The following is a 5,442-nucleotide window of genomic DNA, read 5'->3' as shown; positions in this document are numbered from 1 at the left end:
TTAGCTTTGATTTCAACTACTTCCCCACCTTGGAAGCTTCAGCATTGCTTTATATAGGTGTGTTATTGACACTGAACACACAGCACAGAAAGAGAGGTGAAAGTCAGAGCCATAGGCAAACAGTACTAACAATGAAGGTGTGTTTTTGGTTTCTGTTCTTATACTGAATACCTGCGTATAAAAAAACTGATGTTAGAGCATGTGAAGAAATGCCAGTGGCTGGGGAATTCTTTAAAATTGGAGTGTCATCGGCCAGCCACAGCACTGTCTTGGAATTACTCAGGGGGTAAGGTCTTCGAGATATATTAGCCATACAGGAAAGACTCCAGACAGACAACCTACAACTTGCAGTGTCTTTGGCCGTTTCAGCTATGGATAACTATTTGAAGTGCACACACACACATCTCAAAGCCCAAATGCTTGCATGTTGATTCATTCTTCTAGTAGACCTTTGTTATAGAACCTCCCCCAAGACTGAACCCAGGCTAGCCTTTTTTAATTTTACAGTTTTAAATATTTATTTATTTTGGATGTTTGAGACAAGGTCTCTCTATGTAGCCCAGGCTGGCCTCACACTGGCAGTAATCCTCCTGCCTCAGCCTCCTGAGTCCTGGAATTGCAGGTGTGCGCCTCTGTGCCAGGCCCTATTTATTTATTATCTATTTATTTGTTCATTTTCTGTACTGGGATTAAACACCAGGGCTTTTACATGGAGCTACATCCTCAGCCCTTTTAATTTTTTAGTTCGAGACAAGGTCTCCAGGCTAGGCTTGAAGTTTTGATCCTCTTTCCTCAGACTCCCCAGAGTGCTGTTATTAGAGATGTGCACCATCACATCCAGCCTCTTAAGGTCTCGAACATGCCATGCAAGCGCTCTACCACTGTGCTGCGCCCCAGTCCCCACCATTTCCGGAGCTGGTGGGAGTGGCTGACCGTGGTTGAGGCTGAGTGCCTCCTCCTTCTGGGAGTCTGGAATTCGGGTATGTGCCCGGCAAGGGTGCCCTAGCAAAAGCTCTGGGCACTGAATCTTAAGAGCTTTCCCAGGAAACTACGTGTCACATGTGTTGTCACAACTCATTGCAGGGGAGATAACGTGCGACCTGTGTGACTCTACTGGGTGAGGATTCGGGAGCCTGCTCTAGACGTCATCCCATGTCTTGCCCTTGCTGATTTAGCTTTATGTGCTTTCACTGTAATGAGTCAGAGCCGTGAGTACACTTTATGGTAGATCTTGTGAGCTGTCCTAGCAAATTGTGCAACTTAAGGATCATCTTGGGGACCCTACAACACCATATTGGGATGTTTCTGTGACCTTTTTCGAAATTATTTTTTTATAGTCAGGTTGGCCTCAAACGGAGGGATCCTCCTGCCTCAGCCTCCCGAGGACTGGCATTATAGGTGTGAACCATCACATCTGGTGAAAATTATTCTTATTTACTACTCATAGGCACTCTCTCGACATAACTTTCTCTTTTTTTTTTTGACATGGAACGCTTCAGGAATTTGCGTGTCATCCTTGCGCAGGGCCCATGTTAATCTTGTCTGTATTGTTCCAATTTTAGTATATGTGTTGCCGAAGTGAGCACCATAACATCCTCTTTTGTTTTTTTGTTCTGTTCTTTTCAGACAGATCTCCCTGTGTAGCCCAGGCTGGCCTTGAACTTCGGATCTTCCATCCTTACCCAGTCTCCCAAGTGCTGGCATGACAGGAATGCAGTATACAGTCAAAGCTTACCGTTTTTTAATTAAAAAAAAAAAATCTGTGGTAGAGCAAGTCCCTTCCATACATGAGGTCTTGGGTTTAATCCCCAGCACCAAAAATAGGAAAAATAAAAAATAAAAAAATCTCATTGTTACATACATAGTTCTATTAAACAAAATGTGATTTGAAGTTGAAATTTTCCCCAAATAACCAGCCTGTACTGTCTAAGTTTAAACTGCCTAAACACTGGAACTGATTTAGTGAAGAAATATGTAGGCACTCCTAGCCCTTTGGGACAATTCTGTTTCCATGTCAAGACACTGGGGATGGAACTCAGGACCTGTGCTTTTGAGGCAGGCACAGCTCCACTGAGCTAAATCCCTGGCCCTGGACTCATTTTCTAAAGGTATAAGAAAGCCTGAGCTTTCCTGTTCTTTCTTTTCCACCTGGCAGATTCCCCACTCAGCCTTCAAGATTCAGTTCAAATGTCACATCTTCAGTGCACGGACCAGGGGTCCGTGCATTATTAGTTTGCACACTGTGCTTTGTGCCCACATCTTTCATAGGTTGATAGACAGCCCTTCCTCCCTCCCTCCCTCCTTTCCTCCCTCCCTTGCTTGCTTCCTTTCTTCCTTCTTGCTTTCTTCTAAGTACTGACCCAGGCAGGACCTTTGGATAGAGCTGCATCCTCAGCCCTTCCTTGCTTTTTTATTTGGAGATGGTTTCTCTAAGGGGCTACATTCCCCAGGTTGGCCTTAACCTGGCAATCCTCCTGCCTTGGCCTGTGCTAGGATCACAGGCATGTACTACCCCGCTTAGCTGCAAATTTCTTTAATATAAATTTTACACGAGCGGAGCCTTCACTAGGAAACAGACCAGAAGAAATGGTTGCCTCTGAGTGTTTTTGCATTAGGTGTGGTGAGTGGTGGCAACTCCTGGAACACAAAAATTGTGATAGAGACCAGAAAGTGGGTGGCAGAGGCAGTAAATTGGGGAGCGCTTAGCGAGGGCAGTTCATTCAGGTCTCTCCTCACGTCGCCACACCGCACCTTAGAGACGGACGCTCCTGTCCTCTGGGTGGATAGGAGGCTTCTCCTATGAGGCTCTTAGGACCTGCCTCAAGAGAAGCGCAGATTCCCTCAGTTTAAAATACTTCCTGTGCCAGGGTGCCATACTGGGGGAGAGTGTGTTCTCAGCTCCGTCATCACAGAACAGGAAAGGAACCACGAGGCATCTGTTTAATTGCAGATTAAACATATTTATATTTAGAGGACTTTGTGTTCTGAGATGTGATTGAATAATTTTGAAAATCTTTTACAAAGCGGAAAGCATTATATTGCTCCTAATTCTTCTTCTTATTAATCTTCGTCATCACTGACATTTCTGTTAGTAGCACTAAGTCCTGGGTGGGCGTGGTGGTGAAGCATCCCGGTAATCCCAGTACTCTGAAAGGCTCAGGCAGGAAGACAGAAAATTTCAGCCCAGTCTGGCCAATTTAGTAGTTTCATGAGATTAAAAAAAGAAAGACAAGTCCTGGCATTTGAGAATCCAATGTTGAGAATCACTCTTGCTATGGAGCCAGACAGACAGTATCTTGTGACCCATTATTCCATCTTTTTTTGGGGGGGGGTTGAGACAGGGTCTCACTATGTAGTTGAGACCGACCTGAAACTCACTATGTAGCCCAGGCAGGTCTTGAACTCACAGAGATCCTCCTGCCTCAGCCTCCTGAGTGCTGGGATTACAGACATGTGTCACTGCACCTGGCTTCCCATCTTTTTTGTGTGTGGGGGGGCTACTGGGGATCAAGCTCTGGACCTTGTGCTTGCAAAGCAGGCAGCGGAACCACTGAGCCAAATCCCTGGCCCTTATTCCATCTTTTTAGAAATTGACCAGTGAGCACAGAAAAATCGGCAAAGGGCGAGCAGTTGTACTACTACTTGCAAACAAACCAGAGGACTGAAAAGCAATTGCAGCCAATGTCACTGATCTCTAAGAGGCCAGTGAGGACCCCCGACTTTCCAACCATGGTGGTCTTTTCTTCTTTAACCCTCTGCAGGGTCTGGAGATGTTGCCTTCTGGGCACCCTAAGCAGCTCTACCACAGAGCCCTTGGCCCTGCTTGCCTTTGTCTTTTCGTCTTGCTTTCTAAGACACCTGCACTCATTCACTCAGGCCATGCATGGCCCTCTCTCCCTCTTCCTCTCTCTCCGTCCATTCTTCTCCTTCTCTTCCTTCTCCTTACTTTCCTTCTCCTGTTTGGAGGCATTGTCTGACAGGATCTTGCTATGTAGTTGAGGCCCTCCTAGCACCTGCCATCTTCCAGGCTCAGCCTCCCAACTGCTGAGATTATGGATCACCAGGACTGGATGCCCTCTTTATTTCTCTCCCTATTTGATCATTAGCAACAATCCAACTACCAAGCATTTACAGTTTAATTAAGTCTTCAAACCATTTTATAATGTATTACTACTATTCCCATTTTAAAGATGGGGAAACTGAGGCCTAAATAAGTAAAGCTGGGTGTGGTGGTACATAACTGTAATCACAGCAATCTGGGAGGCTGAGGCAGGAAGATTACAAGTTCAAATCCAGCCTGGGCAATTTAGCAGTTTAGTGAGACCCTATTTTAGAAAAGGGGGGTGGATGGGTTGGGAATGTAGTTCATTGTGAAGGTTGTGGCTTCAATCTCTACTACTGCAAAATAAACAAACAAACAACAATACAGTTTATAAGGACAGAGGCTGGGGTGAAAATTCAGCAGTCTGGCTCTAGACTCCAGTCTCTCAACTACTCCATCCCTCTTTCAGTTTGGGGCTCTGGGAACCAATTGCAGTAGAATATTGAGTGTGGGAAAATGGAGGATTGGCTGGTTCCTGATGCATTCCTCAGAGGAGTCTTAAGATCAGTTTCCTTAAAACAGAAGCCATCGGGGCCGGGGATTTAGCTCAGTGGTTCTGCCGCCTGCTTTACAGGCGCAAGGACCTGAGTTTGGTCCCCAGTGCCAAAACAACAAAACAAACAATCAAAACAGAAGCCTTTGGCTCTGACGCTGTGAGACGGCAACTGGGAAGCTCTTGGCCACTCTGTCGCCAGTGTGCTCCCTGGTGTTTAGAAATCCAAGTTATGCATGAGCCTTTTTACTTCATTTTCCAAATCCAGTCGTTTTCCTAGGACTGAAGATTCTTTTTCCTACAGTTCTGTCTTTTGTATTCACTTTGGTTATCCCTTGTTATTCCTCATCTGTTCTATTGTAGTCTTCCCAAAGTGTCCACCTGCCTCATTGTACCCTCTACCTTCTCCACAGTGAAGCTGTCGCCACGAAATAAATAATGCCCTTGCTCCATAGCCTTGCTTCTAAGACTCTCTTCAGTTTATTGCCAACTGTCATTCTCAGGTATAAGCCCAGTGTTTTTCCTTTTGTCAGAAATTGTTTTCCAGGGCCAGGGATTTGGCTCAGTGGTTCAGCTGACTGCCTTGCAAGCACAAGGGCCTAAGTTCGATCCCCAGTTCCGAAAAAAAAAGACATTGTTTTCCACTATCTGCATCCATCCACCCTTCTATCTTTTATTTTTCCCCTAGTACTGGAGATTGAACCTAGGGCCTTCACACTGAGCTACATCCCTAGCCTTTTTTTGTTTTTTTGTGAGACAGGGACTCACTATGTAGTTGAGACAGATGTGGGACTCACTGTAGCCCAGGCTGGTCTCGAACTCACAGTGATCCTCCTGCCTCAGCCTC

General features: G+C 45.6%; 1 non-coding gene across 1 annotated transcript; it reads right to left on the bottom strand.

Moving 5' to 3' along the window:
- Positions 1 to 1,479: 1,479 nt before the first annotated feature.
- LOC117284827 lies at positions 1,480 to 1,586 on the bottom strand. The gene has a single exon (XR_004515905.1). It is a non-coding gene; the product is annotated as a U6 spliceosomal RNA (small nuclear RNA).
- Between the last annotated feature and the right edge of the window lie 3,856 nt (positions 1,587 to 5,442).

The sequence above is a fragment of the Fukomys damarensis genome, unplaced genomic scaffold, assembly GCF_012274545.1.
Source record: "Fukomys damarensis isolate Sample0158 unplaced genomic scaffold, DMR_v1.0_HiC HiC_scaffold_39, whole genome shotgun sequence".
NCBI lineage: Eukaryota > Metazoa > Chordata > Mammalia > Rodentia > Bathyergidae > Fukomys > Fukomys damarensis.
This window is presented reverse-complemented; position numbering and strand designations above follow the sequence as displayed.